Here is a 19,480-nt window from a genome sequence, read left to right as displayed (position 1 = left end):
TTGCAAACGGTGGAGGCGGGAAACCGGGTCGTCGCTGGTTGGGGCGGCGGGTCGGTCCTGGCTCCCTGCGCCTTCTGTATCTTGATTGGCCGAGCGGGGTGGCCGAGCCCCAACCCCGATCCTTTATAAAGAGCGGGAGGGGGGATGGCGTCCCGCATTCTTTCACCTTCTTCTTCCTTCAGCTTCTGCTCCTCCCTTCCATCTGTCATGGAGAGAGGGAATCCCGGTCCTTCAATAGTGGCAGCGAGGGTCACCGCTCGACAACGCGTCCCTCCTTCTCCTGTGCCTGCGGTGGCAGAGCCAGCCGCGAGGGGAAGGGGGAGGGGGGCGAGGCCGTGAGTGAGGCCGGGGCGCTCGGGGAAGAGGAGGACGGGGCGGCGCGCCATCCTCGCCTCCGCCAGTAGCTCCTCCTCCAATGGAGGGCCATATTGGGGATGAACCTTGTGAGTTCTTCGTCAGGCTGCGCCGGCCGCCGCACCGTTACCTTCGTCTCCCGACTCCATTTGCGCGGGAGATGGAGTTGGATCCGCCGGAATCGTTGCGGCTGCACATGAGGGGCTGAGGGATCAGTGGCATGCGGGTCCGCGTCGACTTCCCCGCCCCTCACGTGATGTATCTTTGTCAGGGATGGAAGACGTTTGCTCATATCCATCGCTTGATGGAGGGGCTCACTCTCCATTTTAAGCTGATGGAGGGTGGCCTTCTCTCCGTCAAGGTCTCCGGGTGCTTTGGGACCCGTGCAAGGTGCTGCGTGTAGAGCTCTTCTGATAGTGAAGACTCCTCCTTGGGCGGGAGTGATGAGGAGGACAGCGGCAGCGACGACGAGGGTAGTACGCGGCAGGATGATGGGTCCGATTAGGTGTCGGGTGCCGCTCCGTGCGGCATCGACGACCCCATCATCCACGTCGCCGGCTCCCTGAACTTCTCGGGGTAGTCTCCTTGGGCGGCTGGCGTTGGGAGGCGGCAAAAGAGGAAGAGGGCGGGCGGCAAGGCCGTCAAGTCGGAGTACGCGCGCACCGACGCCTTCGACGCGTGCTGACGTCTTGCCGCCTCGTCTTCGAGCTCTGCTTCCGGCACCGCCATCACCATCCAGCCTTTGGACGGCCACCAAGATGTTCTCTTGGTGTCTTCTGCCACCCGTAGCTCGCCTAGGCGCTTCTTTTGTCCCTTTCGCCTCCTTGACCTGCCTCCTGAGGAGAGGGACAAGAAAGGGATTACGGGCACCTTATCTCTTTTTAGTTTGTAAGCCTTCGGGCCTTTGTTGAATTTAAAACTTGTAATCCCATCATTCATGTTTTTCATTCCCTATGGACTGTACCTGAGTGGGATGTTTTTTAATGAAAAAGGGATGCTTGCCGTGTCATTTGTTTGCGCGTGAAACCCACAGCAAGGAGTAAATCCTTGATATCTTCAAGATAAACATTTCCTTGCCCGGCAACAGGCCTTGCCGTCTCCCCACTTTGCTCGACCTTCCTCACGCCTTTGGCGGAGGCAGGGATGAGGCGGGTTCAGGCTCCTTGTTTCATCCTTTCGCTGCCGCGACTACGACCAAACTTGGCCCTAGGAACGAGCCCTAGGGCCTAGAGTTATGGGAGCACGGTAGCTTAGGGGAAAACGAGGTTTCACATACCTCAGTCCATAATGGAATGCATGATAAGGGACGAAGAACTTATCTGAAGCTGCAGTCCCCGGCAATCATGGTTCGCCGTGGGTGAATCTTTGCTCTTGCAGACCCCGGCAATACTGGCTTGCCGGGGGCTAGATGTTGGTCTGTTCCTCTTTTTTTTTCCCAAGTGGTTCGGCACGGATATCTGTGTGTCCTGTGAACCAAAGAAGACAAAAGAAAGACAAAGAGACGCACACTCGACCTCTAAGCTAGGGGTTAGTCGCCGCTAAGCACTATCAACCCTAACCAAGGACGAGACTTGACCTAGCATGCATGCTATAACTTAGGGCGCCAGCGCTTCATTTATTTATGCTCAGGGTCTGCGCCTGGCTTTGTACAGAAGGTTACATGCGTCATCGGCAAGGCTCGTACAAAAGGTGGCTTGCCGGGGGGCCCGGCAAGCCGCGCCTCACGGGTAAAACTTGCGAAGATGCTCAATGTTCCAGGAGTTACTCACCGGAACGGCATCTTCGGTCTCCAGGCGGACTGCGCCGGGCCTGGTGACTCGTATTACCCGATAAGGGCCTTCCCACTTTGGCGTCAACTTGTTGGAATTCTTGGCCGATTGAATGCGCCGAAGAACAAGGTCGCCTTCCTCAAAGCTTCGGGCATGAACCTTGCGGCTATGGTAGCGGCGCAAGGCTTGCTGGTAGCGCGCTTCTCTCACAGCCGCCCAAGACGATCTTCCTCAAGGAGCGTTGCGTCATCTTGCTGCAATTGCTCTTGCTCAAGCTCGTCATAAGCGAGTACTCGAGGTGACTCGTATATGAGTTCCGTGGGGAGAACTGCTTCTGCCCCGTATACCAGGGCAAAGGGTGTCTGGCCGGTGGCTTAATTTGGTGTCATTCTGATTGACCAAAGAACCGTCGGCAATTCATCAATCTAGCGCCTTCCACTCTTGCGCAGTCTGTCAAAGGTCTTTGTCCTTCGCAGTACTTCAGCATTTGCCCTCTCAGCTTGACCATTGCTTCATGGGTGAGCAACGGAAGTGAAACAGACTTTGCTGCCGAGGTCTTGGGTATATTGCATGAAGGTGCGGCTTGTGAACTGTGTACTGTTGTCGTTGATGACCCTATTGGGTACACCAAAACGGCACACTAGTCCCTTGAAGAATTTGACGGCTGACTGAGCTGTGACCTTCCTCACTGCTTCCACCTCTGACCACTTTGTGAACTTGTCGATTGCGACGTACAAGTACTCAAAGCCCCCGACAGCGCGGGGGAAAGGGCCCAGTATGTCGAGCCCCCAGACCGAGAAGGACCAGGAGAGAGGAATGGTTTGAAGGGCTTGAGCTGGCTGATGAAGTTTTTTTGAATGGAACTGATACGCTTCACACCTGGTGACTAGTGTCATCGCATCCTGGAGGGCAGTGGGCCAGAAGAAGCCTTGCCGAAATGCCTTGCCGGCAAGGGCCCTTGACCCGATGTGGGATCCACATATGCCTCCATGTATCTCCGCCAACAGCCCCAGTCCTTCCTCTTGAGGGATACACTTCAATTTCACGCCGTTCGGCCTCTTTCTATACAGGACGTCATCGACGAACTGGTACATAGTAGAGTGACGGGCTACTTTTTCCGCTTCTTCCTGCTCCTCAGGAAGTTCCCCTGTTTGGAGGAATCGGACGGTATGTTGTGCCCACGCTGGAGCCTGGGCTCTATGGCGAGGACTAAAGGCATTTCCTCCGCTACAGGAGTGGCTGTCTCGACGGCAAGAGCTTGATGCTCTATCGGAGCTAGCCATCATGTGGCGGGCTCAGTGTCTCCGGCAACATCCTTGCCGGCGACTTCGGGGAGCTCGGCGGGAAAGTACTTGCTGGGCCCTGATTTTCTCCTCTTGTTATGCTCTGTTGATGGATCAACGGATGGCTGAGTTAGCTGAAGCACAAAGGTACCTGGTTCCACAGGTAGCTTGAGGGCAGCGCGTTTTGACAGGTAATCGGCGATATCATTCTCCGCTCGGGGAACGTATTCTGCCTGTATACCGTCAAAATGCTCTTCCAGCTTTCTCACTTCATCGATGTAGGCCTTCATCAACGGGCTCTGGTAATCCTTGTTGACTTGCTTAACGACAAGTTGTGAGTCACCTCTGACGACGAGTTTCTTGATTCCGAGGTCCGCCGCGATCCTAAGACCGGCAAGCAGCCCTTCGTACTCAGCCGTATTGTTTGTTGACACCTCCCTGGGGAAGTGCATCTGGATCACGTACTTGAGGTGCTCTCCAATGGGCGCGACAAGCAGTACGCCAGGCTCAGCGCCCTGTAAGGAGAAAGCTCCATCAAAGTACATGATCCAGTCGCAACTTGCCTCCTTGCCGGGGAGAGCAGTCTCTTGGGTTTCTTTGTTAGGCGTCACGGTCCATTCTGCAACGAACTCCGCCAGGACTCGGCTTTGAATCGTTGAGGTACTCTCAAACTTGAGGCCAAAGCTGGACAGTTCTAGTGCCCACTCTACGATCCTTCCTGTTGCGTCTGGATTGTGCAATATCCGTTGCAGAGGGAGGCGAGTGACGATAGTGATTTCGTGCACCTGGAAGTAGTGATGCAGTTTCCTCGAGGCCATAAGAAGGCCGAAGAGCAGTTTCTGCACACCGGAGTACCTCGATCTAGCCCCCTATAGGAGGGAACTAACAAAGTAGACCGGGTGCTGCATCATTTTCTTCTTCGGCGGCACTTCAATTGGCTGCGTCGTCTCGGCATCTGTGGCATCGGGCTTCGTCGCTGCTATTACCTCATCATCAATTTCTCTCTGCGCCACTAGTGCGGTGCTGACCACCTAGTTTGTTGCCGCCAGGTACAGCAGCAACGGTTCTTGTGGCCTAGGCGCAACTAGTATTGGTGCGGAGGAGAGGTACCTCTTCAAATCTTGCAATGTTGCTTCGGCTTTTGGCGTCCACTCCATCGGGCCCGCCTTTTTCAAAATCTTGAAAAAGGGAAGGGCACACTCGGCGGACTTGGAAATGAACCTGCTCATGGCGGCAACGCAACCAGCAAGCCGACGCACATCCTTGACTCGCTTGGGCGCTTCAATCTGCTCTATAGCTTTGATCTTGTTCGGATTGGCCTCTATCCCACGCTGTGACACAAAGAATCCGAGAAGCTTGCCAAACGGGACACCAAAGACGCACTTCTCAGGGTTCAGCTTGAGATTGATCTTGCGTAGGTTTGCAAATTTTTCTTGTAAATCTGATATGAGGGTTGCCCTGTTCTTGGTTTTGACCACTATATCATCCATATAAGCTTCCATATTTCTATGGAGCTGGGGTTCAAAACTAATCTGGACCGCCCTTCCAAACGTTGAACAAGCACTCTTCAACCCGAAAGGCATCCGTATAAAGCAATACATACCACATGGGGTGATGAATGTTGTTTTATCTTCATCTTCCCTTGTCATGAAGATCTTGTGGTAGCCGGAATAGGCATCGAAGAATGACAACAGATCACACCCAGCTATGGAGTCAACAATCTGTTTGATGCGCGGCAACGGGAAGGGGTCTTTGGGACAAGCCTTATTAATATCTGTATAATCAATACACAGCCTCCACTTCCCATTTGCCTTGCGCACTACCACCGGATTGGCCAACCACGTCGGATGGAGCACTCCTCTTACCAAACCCACTACTTCCAGTTTCCGGATCTCCTCTGTGATGAACTCTTGTCGTTCCAAAGCTTGCTTTCTGACCTTCTACTTGATGGGCCGCGCGTGAGGACAGACAGCAAGGTGGTGCTCAATCACCTCCCTGGGAACGCCGGGGATGTGGGATGCTTGCCATGCAAACACATCGACATTCGCCCACAGGAAGGTGACGAGCGTGTCTTCCTATTTGTCGTCAAGGGTGGAGCTTATGGTAAAAGCTCCTCCCGTGCCGTCCTCCTTGACAGAAACCTTCTTGGTTCCCGACGGCGTGGCCCTGGACTTCTTGTTTCTGTCGGCGGAGCTCTCTGGCACGTCCTCGACGGGAGCGCTACACTCTGAAGAGGTGCGCTTGCCGGAGTGGGTGCCTGAGGTCTCACCGGTCTTCTTCTTTCGCCTTCCCGGGGCTCCATCGGTAGGAGCAAGTGCCTTAGCAGTGGCGGCTGCTGCAACTACTTGTTGGTAGAGTTGGTCAGCGCAAATTAGCGCATCCTTCTTGTCTGACGGGACGGTGATGATCGTCACAGGCCCCGGCATCTTCAGGGTGTTGTAGGCGTAATGTGACGCCACCATGAACTTGGCCAGCGCTGGGTGGCCAAGGATCCCGTTGTAAGGCAAGGGGATCTTGGCAACGTCGAACACAATCGTTTCTGTCCTATAGTTCAGATCACTCCCAAAAGTCACGGGCAATGTGACCTTTCCCTTTGGTTGACTTCTTCCCGGGTTGACCCCCTGAAACGTGCCCGTCTCTTCGAGGTCTTCATTAGGAATCTGCAATTTCTCGATCATGGCAGGCGAGATTAAGTTCAAACCGGCCCCGCCATCGACTAGCATCTTTGTCACCTTGAGGTTGCGTATTGTTGGTGAAACCAACAATGGCAAGCACCTAACTGCAGTAGTGCAATCAGGGTGATCCTCAGTGTCAAAAATGATAGGTGTGCTGCACCACTTCAGCGGCCTTTAGGCATCAAACGACGGTTCCGCCGCTGTAATCTCAAGCGCCCACTGTTTAAGCTGGCGGTGAGAGGTATGCAGCGAGGCACCACCGTCGACGCACATGGCCTCTATAGCCTTCTGAAATTCTTGGTCACTAGACTCATCATCCTCTTCGTGATCATTGTCTTCTGGCTTTTTGTCACGGCCCCGGGCGGGCCTCTCCTACAGTTTATCTTTGCCGCGACGGCCCGCCTGGCCGTTACGCTTCTTGCTGGACCCCTCAGCACCGTCCTGGCCTTTCTCCTTGTCCTGCCTCTCATATTCAGCCCTCTGCTTCTCAGAAAGGAGCTCAACCTGTCGGCAGTTCTGGAGATCATGGCCTTTGGTGCGATGGATCTTGCAGTATTGCTTGTCAGAGTTTCCTGGCTTCTCGGCAGCCGCCAAGGCCCTGCAGGTGACACATCTGACAATTTCCTTGCTGGGGTCATCTGCCTTGGTTTTCTTGGCGGAGCCGATGTCGTCAGATCCCTCGACGGCAAGCACAGCCTTACCTTTGCGCTTCCTGTTGCGGCGCTGGCCTTTCTTCACCAGCGCGGCAGTATCCTCATCTGAGGAGTCGGTTTCCATGCTGGCATCTTCGCCGGGGTACTTCCTTCCCTCTTCAGCTCGGGCACATCTATCAGCAAGAACATAGAGTTCTGCCACATCTTTCACCTTGTTCATTGTCAGTTCTTCGCGCATCTTGCGGTTACGCACGTTCTGATGGAACGCGCTAATGATGGCGGCAGGGTGAACATCAGGGATATTGTACTGTACCTGGCTGAACCTCTATATATACTTGCGCAGACTCTTGCCTCCCTTTTGGGGAATGACATGCAGGTCGCTTGCTTGGCCATGGGCTTGGTGACCCCCAGTAAAGGCGCCCACAAACTCATGGCACAAATCCGACCAGGAGGAAATAGAGTCTACCGGCAAGTGCATCAACCACGACATGGTGTTGGGTTTAAGAGCCAATGGAAAGTAATTCGCAAGCACCTTATCGTCGCGGGATCCGACAGCTTACATCGCGATGGTGTAGATGCTGAGGAACTCAGACGGGTGAGTCTTGCCGTTGTACTTTTCTCCAACGTCAGGTTTGAAGGTGCGGTGAGTGGGCCACTGGAACTGCCGCAGCTCACGGGTAAAAGCCGGACAGCCTACCTCGTAAGGTAGGCCTCCAGGGCTCTCCAGGGCCGGGTGGTTCACAGCAGGCCCTGCTCGCCTGTCTGACTGGTGGCGCGCTCCGTGTCGGCGCTCGATAGTGGTTCGAGCATCTTCATGGGCTCGTTCCCAAAGAACTTGGCGCTGGTCACAGTGGGTCCGCGGGTAAGACGATGCTATGGAGATGTTGTCGCCCGCGATGTCGCGACGAGCCGACGTCCACGGTACCGGATGGGGAAGAGGTGAATGCACCATGGTCGCGGCGCCGCCGACTTTTCCGCCACTGGTCCGCGGGACTCCATCAGAGCGTCGACCCGGGGGCCTCACCGGACTTGGTTCGTCTTTGTTGGCCACCGCAACAAGGCTTCGGATAGTGGCTCTCCATTCGTCGAGTTTCCCCGTAGCCGGAGGAAAATCGAAGAGCAACTGCGCGCGCTAGGGCCTCTGCTGGCGTCAGTGGTAGCGAAACCTGCACAGATCGCGACGCGCTTCGACTTCTGACCATGTCAGAAGGAGCTCTATCACGACCCCGCGGTCGCATGCCGTTTTCACCAGCGCCTCGGCGAGTGGGCAGGTCTTCTACGTCCCGGGAGTGGCACTCGGGGCTCTTCCCGCGGTGACGCCCGGGATCTTCGGCATGATTACGCCGTTCGTCGCACGCTGCATGGGAGGAGCGCGCTGTTGGCGCCGGCATGGGAGTCTTGGAGGCCCTTGCGTCGCCTTCGGGCGGGGCGGCGATGACCCTGGAAGGCTCCGCTCCACCCACGAAGGGCTTGGCTCTGCCTTTGGATTTGGCGACATGTGGCCCGTTACCAGGCACACAAACATCACCGCCTCCCAAACTCCGGCTGCTGGGATGGTGTTGGTGTTCACGAGTAGCGCCCCGGGTCCTTTCTGCGACCGGTCCGCTGCTCGCCCGCGTCGGGACGGGCTGTCCAGCTTCCGACTGGCCAACCGCCACCGTCGTCTTCTTCTTGGGCGCCATGATGATGAAGAAGCGCCGAACTAACTGCTAAAGCCGATTCTCACAACTGCGCCCCCTACCTGGCACGCCAGAGATGTCGGTGGGAACGATACCTATGGGATCACAAGAATCCCTACTACGGTTAGCGGGGCACGGGGTCGTGAGAAGAGTGGATCTAACGGGTAGCACACGGTTCGTTTATCCAGGTTCGGGCCGTGAGGATGCGTAAAACCCTACTCCTGCTTTGGTGGATTGTATATCTGTGTTCTTGAGCTAGCTATGGGGCGTGAGGAGCTCCAAAAAGCCGAATCCTTCTCCTGGTCGCCTCGGGCCTCCTTTTATAGAAAAAAGGGGTTGCCATAGTGGCACACAGGAGGTGGAAAGGGTACAGTGATGCGAGGTTATCCCTCACATTACATGACAAGGCGCATTTAATGCATCTTGCTTAGGTGTCCTTGGTTTATCTGGGACGGGGGAGAAACCTGTCTCATCCGTCGCCGCTCCTTCTTGTGTTGACACGCGCCCTGGCCAGCGACGCCTGCGATGCCATGTAGGTAGGCAGGCAGCTGAGGTGGCGCAGTGGTGGGTCTTCACGGAGATCTGCATGCCGCCACACAGGTACCTGCCCAGCTGGTTGGGTCGGCAGCTGCATGCGAACGACGGTGGAGGTTTAGTCGGCGTGGGCCTGATGGTGGCCCTGCGGGTGTCCTCGGTAAGGGCCTTGCCGGGGCCCCGGCAAGGGTCTTGCCGGGGCGCCTGCTGTCATCCCCGGCAAGGCGCTTGCCGGGGGCCTTGTGGTCTTCCTCGGCTGGGATCCCGCCAAGGGTTGTCATCTCCTTAGTGCGTACCTGATCTTGAATGTCTTCACAAAGATCTGCATGTTGCCACGGGGATGTCTCCCGAATCCTTGCCCTTTGGGGGCAGTGGACTCAAGGGTGATTTGCTCCGTAGGCGCGGGACGAGTCGCCACGGCAAGGGTCTTGCCGGGGCTGCTAGAACTGTCTCCCGGCAAGGATCTTGCCGGGGGAGTCCGCTTCGTCCCCTTTGCTCTTCATGGTCTTGGCCTTGGCGTCATAGTTCTCTTGAGCTTCGGTCTTACCCTGGCTCACCTCCCTTGCCTTGCTTGGTGTGGTGGTGCCCGTGGCTCAGACTACCCGTGCACAGTTATAGGGGTACAAAAAGTGTACCCCTCTTTTTGTACACCGACACATGGTGGTGAGAGCAGGCTCCGGAAGCGGTCCGGACTCTAGCATAATTTTGGTTTTTACAGTATTTCTTTCTCCATTGACAGGTAGGCCCGCGTAGATAGATAAAGAACACGAGCTGATGAGGCGCATGCGGACTGTTTGACTGGTCAACCAGACAAATACGGAGCTATACGCTGAGCCAGTGACCGTATAATCACCATATCTCGTATACAATGATCAAAGTGAGCTATCAAGACAAGTTCAATGACCGCCAATGCATTTTACTTGGTAATAAATGACCAGGCTTGAAGGGGAATCCAAATTTGCTTCATCTTCTGTCCTTGAGCTCTTGACAAACCAATGCACTATACGGTTGTCCGGCCACTCCACCCCAGAGCTCTCACCAAGCGTCGTTCATGCCACCGCGTCGCACACTAACCGATAAGGCAGCGATGGCATCCCGTCGCGCCGAGTTCCTCGCCGCCCATGACCGCACACAAAATGGTAGGGAAGCGATGGCATCCCGCCGTGCCGAGTTCATCGCCGCTCGCGACCTCACAACTATGTGGGAGGAATTTGAAGATGCCAAGGCCGAATGGGCGGTAGAGCAAGAGGCGGCCAAAGCCGCACAGAGGGAGCGGAAAAGTCAGAAAGCACTCAAGAAAAGGGAGGCCCGCCGCCGCAAGAAAGAAAAGGACGCACGCGCTGCTGCGGAGAGGTCGACGGAGATCCAAGCACGGTGAGGTGTCGCCGACAAAGCCGGGAAGGAGAACGACGGCGTCTGGCCAGCATGTGAGAAGTAGTAGTACTAGTAGTTAGTGTGTGTGTGTGTGTGTGTGTGTGTGTGTGTGTGTGTGTGTGTCTGAGTACGAGCATGTACCGGTACTACTAGTTACTACTGTAGTTTTTAGAGCAAATTACCAGTACATTAGCCTAGACTAAATGGAAAAAATCCTATCCTAAGCATCAAATGGCATCTCTTTCTCTATAGGAACTGAGATGCATGTCATCTCACTTCCTATGATTTTCATATTCCTATCCTATGAACGAAAGGAGGCCTCTGTTGGAGTAACTACTATAGCTAGCAGTACTGGTGGTACAGTAGTTTTCTTCAAGAAGCGGAATTCAACGAAGTCATTATGGTTCCTTCGTCCAAGCAACTTCAAAGTGGGAAGTGGGCCTGTGATTTGACGGCTCATTAGTCATTGTTACTGCGGCGCGACGACCTGGGTGACTCCCTTGGAGTTCTGCGTGCATGGCAAGTGGACCAGGATGGTCGACGTCCCACATGTTGGCGAACGGAAGTATTTTTTCCGATATCGAGGAGCAAGGAAACCACGTGGTATAGTATCACTGCTGATTGGTTCGCAAAAAAATAGTATCACTGCCGATTTATAATTATTTTTTATTTCTGATGAATGCTAGTGTTTCAACTCTTACAACGAAGGGTGCCAAACACGGCATGTGCTGGATGTCCCACACGTCAGTGAAAGGAGTGGGACATGAATAGCGTGGTAGAGCCCAGCGTAAAAAAACAGCGTGGTAGAGTGTCTCCACTTCTTCCACTTCTGGGTCGGAGACCACACGTAGTAGTACTTAGTGGTATGAACGATACAAAGTGCGACCTGGAGACAAAGACACGTCTAGTTGGAAGGTCTCGGGGCATACACGTAAACAAATATAAAAGTTAATATGTGCCTCCAACTAATATAGTAGTAGTAGAGTACTTAGGCACGTACTCCATAACATCACCGTGCATTGCACGTACAACATTTAGTGGTAGTACATAGTAAGAGACAAATGCCGCCCAAGAGTTCCCTTCTCGACCTACTTTTGGGTGTTTGGTAGAGTGTATGGAGGGTGCATCAGTCCACACTAGTTTAGCACAAATACACTAGAAGCATGCATGAAGAGAGCATGCGTGAAGAGGGGTGTTGAGTTGAGAATGCATGAAGAGGGAACAACTATGCTGAGACGAGAACGCAACCAAACACACCCTATATGCCACGCATGTTCATACCATTTGTGCCTTTCTACTTCACTTACTGCTCTACATTACTCAGGTTTGTACGTCCACTCCTGGGTACATGTTCGTCTCGTAGTTCCAGTCCCACGTGTTCTTCATATAGATGGAATGATCCTTGCATAACACGTGCACCTTGATGCTAGATGTCTCGCGTGTTGGCAAAACGATGAACAAAGCTCACGTAAAAAAATAGAGTGGAAGAACATAGATTCCGGACGACCGAGAAGGGGCAAGGAACCTCGTGGTGGAGCATCTGCACTCATAGTATTTAATATTATTCAGCGATATAAAATTAACCAATCATCTCCACAGTGGACTGGAAGAGTACGAAACACGGCAGCCCAGTGTAGTATCATACTAGTACATGGCTAACCCACGCTATCACCATATTTCTTGGTTTCCGTGCGACACCTATCTCTAGTAATCCAGCAGCCTGTATCGCTTCTCCCTCCTCGTCTCTATCAAAGTGCGGCGGGCTGGCATTTCTACCGTCTATTGAGGTCGGTTAACTATCACATGTTAGCGACATGCCAAGAGCATTCTAAAAAAATTCCTTTCACGTTCCGTTTTCAAAAAGAAAAAATCCTTTCACGTACAAATTTGCCTGTATGCTTTGAGCAACTTGCATGTCCTATACTGCTCCTGTTTGATACTCTAACTTAGCTAGAGGTTAGACTAACTCATGACTAACCCTGAACTAACTGTAGCCAAAGAGGTGTTTGGGTGACAGGGTTAGATTGACAATAAATGCACTTCATGGAGAGAGAAAAGTGATTTTTCAGTGGTCCCAATGAGAACTATCTCCAGTTAGCACCTCTTGGGTGGGATAGTTTTTTTTGGTGGGTTCGGTGCAACTTGCTCCAATTTAAACCCTCATGCTTGGATAGTTTAGGGCTATTTGAGCCCCAACTAGCTCAAACTAACTCTAACCCATGGATCCAAACAGGGCCTATGGCCAGTCTCGATGCGGAGCAGTCACGTGCACCGGGAAGCGGCGCTCTCTCGGCCGTCGCGCGACTTCAAAGACGATGCCAGTGAGAGGTCGCCTCCGCTCTAGCCGGGCATTAATGCGGCACTGACGCTCCAGGGGGACGCTGAACGTTTCACGCGGGAAGCGCGCGCTGGCAAGGGAGTATAGGTTTTGAACCGTTTTAGGTGTAGTACTGGTAGTTTGCAAAACTACTCAATTATTGCACTTAGTTTCCTAAGAAATTGTGGTAAAAAACGTTACTCCACAGCCCACTTCCCTTCTCCTTCCTCTTCCACCGCCCGCGCACGTCCACGGGAAGCGACCGGTCAACCCTTATATATGAGTGCTAGCACAAAAAGATGCATGCATGACCACTAAAATTTCCATATTAAAGCGTCGCTCCGGCGGAGTATGGCGTATGTTGTTACCTTCGGCCAGCCCATGGCTACCGGGCGACGGTGACCAGAGAAGAGGCGGCGGGAGGGGAATGAATGCAGCTACTGTTTGGGTTTGCCTTCCGGCTTAAATAAATGCGCAGCATCATGTGTACCCATGGGTGCACAAATTGTAACATACGTGTCTGCTTAAGTGGGCGTCACGTAACTGGTGTGTGTGAGAGAGAGATTCTGAGAGACAGAGTGCGTGTGTGCGACTCTACTCTTCGGACATGTACTCAACCTTTTGCATCGAGATATAAGTATAATAGTATTTACTTTAGCTAGTGATTTACGTGGCCATGTTAACATGGTTGTGTCAAAAAAATGTCACTTCCTGCTCGTGATTTGTGTTATATAATTACAAGCAAGATTCTCGTGCATTGCACGGATCATCAATATGCATTTTTTTACAGAACACATGTTGTGATTGACCCATGCAGGAGTAATCTCATGTGTAAAAACTAGTGATATCTCAAGAATTTTATCGGAAAACTGGTATCTCAAGAATGTCATCGAAAAAATGAAAGATGAGAGATAAGGCGAGGAGGAGTGGAGCGTGGTGGTGACTGGTGGTTGAAATGGGCGGAGGCATGGGGATGGACGGCGCCGGCAGGCGGCAGCGGCCACCATGCATGCTAGATTGTTCCAGAGACTTATTCCTTTTTTAATTGCTGAGCAATGAGGTTGCGAGAGATAATGATGTGGAGAGAGGTGCCGGTATCTTTTGTAAAATTATCATAGTTTGCTTTCTATCCTCAGATATAGATCATACGGTCTGTATTACAAGATGGCAGGCACACCATCACCATCAACTCGTTTTTTTATAAGGGTACAGATGATAAGTTTGCTGACTACTAAAGTAAAGTGGAATTTTTCCATGTTATGCAAGTAAATAAAGGTGATTGTTTATCATACGGGTAAGGTTGGATGAAGGGTGGTAGGAACAAATGCTCCGCCTAGAGCATGTGTGTGTGAGATGGAGTCTTAGTGTGTGTGTGTGTGAGAGAGAGGAGAGAGAGAGATGGAGTCTTAGTTTGTGTGTGTGTGTGAGAGAGAGAGAGGGAGAGAGAGGGAGTCTTAGTGTGTGTGGGGGGGCGGGGGGCGTGCTTGTGTGTGTGTGTGTGAGAGAGAGAGATGGAGTCTTAGTGTGTGTGTGTTGGGGGGTGCGTGTGTGTGTGTGTGTGCGTGTGTGTGTCGCGGGGTCCTCTGTGGCGGATGTAATTTAAGTGTGCATGGCTTTCATCATAGAGAGGTGATGTGTATGGCAGAGGCCACCAACGATGGGGTGCAAGAGAGAAAATGCCCGTAGAGAGGGAAGAGAAGGTGTGTGCGCGTGAGAGGAGTCGACTTCGAGAGAATGTGTTTGTTCGAGAGACACCGAGGAAGACTACTATATATCGATGGTGCATGTAGGCGGGAATTAAACTAAGGGATGGTCTTATTGGTTTCGGGGATATAGGGGAAGAGTGAGAGGCGGGGGGTTAGCTAGAAGGAGATTGTTAAGTGTGAGTGTGTGTTTTACCCATCCAGGCAGAAGTTATGTGCACAAAAGAGGAGAACGATTTGATGTGGCATTAGGATTGAGGGTAATTAGCTACGTATGGAGACATAGAGACCTTGAACGTGCATGTGTGAGAGGTATACATGTATACGTGGGATGTGTGTGTGTGCGCGCGCATGATCGAGATAAAAGAAAGAAGACATAAGTCATAAGATCAACGACATGGGAGAGACGGATCGGTATGACAATATGCATGCATGTGAGAATGCATGGAAGAAGTCCCGACAATTGAGCATGTGTTTTTGTCTTTAAGAGATAGTGGTGTGGACTGGAGCATGCATCTATGGCGAGCAGAGGGAGTGAGGCGCAACGATTGTGCAAAAGAGACCAACCTATAAATGCATATGTATGGAGAGACATATATAGTGTGGGTGATAGGAAGCAAGACTCCGTGCGAGAAAAAAATGTTGATGGGGAAACTACAAATAGATACAGAGGTGGAGATGCTAGCTAGAGGGGCATCCGCTAGTTTGGGTGTTGGAGATGACCATCGGGTGGTTCAAAGGGTGAAGTTATATATGTGTGTGAGAGGGCACTTGACTACATGTAGAGAGAAACATATGTAGTGTGCGTGATAGGAATCAAGAGTGAGGGCGAGAAAGAAGGTTGATGGAGAAACAGATAAATAGAAAGTTAAAGATGCTAGCTAGTGTGCGTTAGAGATAGGAGTCGAGTGGATCAGAAGGCTAGGTTATGTGTGTGAGTGTGAGAGAGATAGAGAGAGGGTGCGTGTGAGTCACATACAAACAGATATCAGAGAGAAATGAGATCCAGAGAGACGGAGTTTTGTGTCTGCGAGAGAGAAAGACATTTCACAATGAGAGTGATAGCTAGAGAGACATACGAGGGAACGCAAGATATCTCTAGGGAGAGAGGGTGTGTGTGAGCGACATACAAGAGAACAATGGAGAAATATGAGACCCTGGGAGATAGAGTTTGTGTTTGTGTGTGAGAAAGAGATATTGATGAGGAAGAGTCGTAGGTTCTCATATCTAAGGAGTGAAAGACATCTCTGTATGAGGGGTGTGCTAGTGGCACACATGGGAATAGTAGAGAGAAATGAGACCCCGGGAGACAAAGTTTTGTGTTTGTGTGAGAGAAAGAGATTCCACATGGAGAATCATAGTTAGAGACACATAGCAGGGAGCGAGATATACTTAGAGAGAGATAGAGTGATGAAGGTTGAGGGGGAGAGTACCGTCAGTGTGTTACGAAGATAAAAGATCATTGTCGACATACAGGTAGCATGAGAGATACCAGAGAGACGATGAACGTGTATAGGTCCAGAGAGATAGTCCTATATAAGCATGAGTGATAGCTATATGAGACGAATATCTGGATTAAAGGGGATTCAAATATTTAAACTGGAGATCACGACATCGATAATATCATAATGCAAATTGGTGTATCAAACATGCATATTCATTTGAATTTGGGCACACGTGTAATGTTATATAGTTTATCAATATTGATGATCCATAGATTCTTCAATTACAAACAATGCATGGTTTATATGCAATTAATGTCTAAACAGGATTACACTATATGTTCGTATGTGAAACACATTATACATGTTTGAGAAGTAAAAAAACCGCATGAAACACACATTAATTGGAGACAGTTAGCGAGGAATGCATACATTGGATTTCAACATAAAGTGGTTTCAAATATTTGAAAATCCAAATTGATGGATACAACCTTATGAATCTGAGGTCATGCCATTTGTAAACCATATTTATGTATAAATGGTTTTGTGCTTTTGAAAGTATATATAAAAAATGATGTATATAGAATGTAATTCCAATTGAAAATGGATCCCGCCCGGAAAAAAAATAGAATACAAACGGGATTCGAATTGAGTTGGCACGGTAAATGTGCACTCTGCAAAATTTGAACAAAGCGGGGAAAGTCGCAGTAACCGCCCAGAACCAAAATCTGCGAGATGGAAATCACTGATGCCTATCCCTGCCACGCAAAGCCTATATGCTGGATTTCTATAGGTTTCGATAGGGGTAGGTTTGTAATTTCACCCAAACGTGACATAACCGCCTCTCACCCAGATTCATACACGGTGGGTGCCAAAACACAGTGTGTCCTCGGCCGAAATCGACTCCCTCCCCGATTCATATTCATACATGGTGGGCGCCAAAAACAAACTCTCGTCGGCAAATATTCGGTGTATGCGAGATTACCGTCCTATCCCCAACCGACTAGTGTTGCTGTGATGTAGTAGAAATTTGAAACGGGGGCTAAGTTTGTAAATTTCCTCGCATTTGAGACAAGCGCGCCCTGAATACATGGTTCCCCCCTTCCTCTCTACCTCCCTTTTCCCCATTCGTACTCCGTGGGCGCCAAAACACCCTCTCCACCCCACCCTCCTCCGTCCGCCGCCGTCCGCCACCCCATCCACCACCGTCCTCCTCCACCATGCCGGAGCTGATACCCCGATGCCACCGTCCATTACAAGAGATCGACCTCTCTCATCCACGGCTTCGGACCGGGATCCTTGCATCCCGTCCTCTCGCTTCATCCCCGTCGTCGTCCACCTTGCCGGCGCCGCTCCTACGATCGTCTCTTCCACCGCGCCCTGCCGCCACCGTCTACCCTCCTAGATCTGCTTCCACGCTGACGACAGCCATCGCTACCGCAGCGCCGTCAAATTCTCAGCAGATGCGTACACGGCGCCGCACCAGAGGCGGTACTCTTTCGTATCTGCTCAACTTATTTATCGTAGCAAGAAAATAGATCGCCACTGCTTTACTCTGATTTCTTGTCTTGGTTGCGAAGTTGCCTTTGTCCGGTTTGCACCTTCAGATCTGCCATGGCACGCTCAACACCATACTCGCAATGCTTATGGTTTTCCCCTTTTATATTACACACTAGTTAAATCACAGTAGACTAAATTTCAAAATTGGGTCGATTGATTTTTCAGAGCTCGCCGGAGTTCGCCGGTGCGATCGAAGGGGCTCGGGTGGTTCTGGGGCCTCATCGAACGAAGAAAACTCGACGCGGGTGGGGGTTGGGGTGGGGGTGGGGTGGGCGGAGGAACACAGGCGGTGGAGGGCGGTGGTCCGGCCGGCGGCCCGTGCGGTGTTCTGTATGGGAAGAATCAGAGACGAGGAAGAAGAAGGGTTAGGAGACGTAGGATCTTCATCCAACCGCCTGAAATGGTCGAGAGACAGCTAGGAGTTGCATTCTTAATGCGCTCTGGTTCATCATGTGTGGGCACTGCGCAACCAACATTTTATTATCCAAAATATGTTTGCTCTTCTTTACCATGTTCCTCTTCCGTTCTTCTTTAATATGTACTCTCTCCGTTCCTAAATACAAGTCTTTGTATAGATTCCACCATGGACTACATATGGAGCAAAATGAGTGAATCTACACTCTAAAATGTACCTGGATACATCTGTATGTGATCCATAGTGGAAATCTCTACCAAGACTTATTTTGGAACGGAGGGAGTATGATAGTAGTACAGTATGTTCCTTGTACTAAAGATGAGCAGGGACATTTGCAGTGTAGAGGTCTATACGGTCGGTTGTGATGGACACTTTGAGCCTCTTTGATTCGTAGGATCTTGTAAACATAGGAATAGGATTTGTAGTGGCCCGCCCACTTGAATCCTATAATAATAGCAAGGAAATGCGGGGAGTTGTGTCGCCTTTGAGAGTTACATTGATATTAACAGTACCACACCTTCACTTGAAGAGAGCTGGTATCCGAAGCCTTTCTAGCCGTACCGGCAATACTAGCACATATATTCCAGCAAGTTCCACTTTGCTGATTTTACTCTGATGCTTAAGGTTTTCCCGTTATATCTACACTATGATCTGTGTAGCTGCTTTGTGTCGCACTAGCAGCAGTCCACTCTTGAACCTAAACACTGCAATGACTTACAAAATTGGCACCAAGGCATTGAGTGCCATTCTGGATGCAATGAAACTCATATGCTCCCACCTGTTGATTCTTGTTTAGAATATGATCCTAATGACTATTCTAACCTCGAGGAGTCTAAGGCAGATGGCCTGTCCTGTTCACCCATCAAGGTGCCTGTTCTAATTTGGCAATGTTTTATTGATTGCGGGTATCTTGCATATGTTGTCTTGCATTTCTTCTACTTTGTTGCACCGCCATCTGCTTAGTTTACTCATCATATATGTCGAGATGCCATGCCCATCCATTATCAATACATATTCCATCTGTCATCATACCATGTTTTTTAACTCAAATGATGTTCTTGTGCATCAGACATCAAAAAGGAAGAGGGTAATTGCCGAACCTGAAGGAGCACCAGCAAAGTCCTTGAAAAATGTGGTGGTGCCGGAGAAATCAAACAGCACCCCACTTATATTGGTTGTACAACCAGTGACACAAAACGTAGGACCGACTCCAGCAGACTGTACCCATACTTCACTGGCCACACCACTAGCCCCACCACACAGGACCTGCACTCCAGCAAAAGGTATACCGATTTCATTTGCCATAGCACCAGCTGTACCATAGAAAAATCCCACTCCAGCAAAAAGTATAGCAAGTCCACCGGCCGAAGACCTATCCCAACTGCAGAGACGGCCAATTCCTATAGATTGGAACCCCATTCCATTTATTCCCAGTTTAAAAGACAATGCTTTCAATGTTGTTAGGGACTACATGCATATATTTCCATCATGGGAAGATTATTGTGAAGACAAACACCATTTTCACATCTTCCTGTCCAACTTACGTGTAAGTGCTATTATTCATGGCTATTATTTTCCTGTTTTCTGCTGATTGAACACATCAATGATTTACGTTACATTGTTGTAACTAGGCGAGGGTCAATCTGGATAGTCATGACGAGCAAAGCTTGCTTGTGCTTTTCAGGGAAGCATTGCAGCAGTATCGGTGTTACCTGAGGAAAT

The sequence above is a fragment of the Triticum aestivum genome, chromosome 5A, assembly GCF_018294505.1.
Source record: "Triticum aestivum cultivar Chinese Spring chromosome 5A, IWGSC CS RefSeq v2.1, whole genome shotgun sequence".
NCBI lineage: Eukaryota > Viridiplantae > Streptophyta > Magnoliopsida > Poales > Poaceae > Triticum > Triticum aestivum.
Note: the sequence above shows the minus strand (reverse complement) of the source record.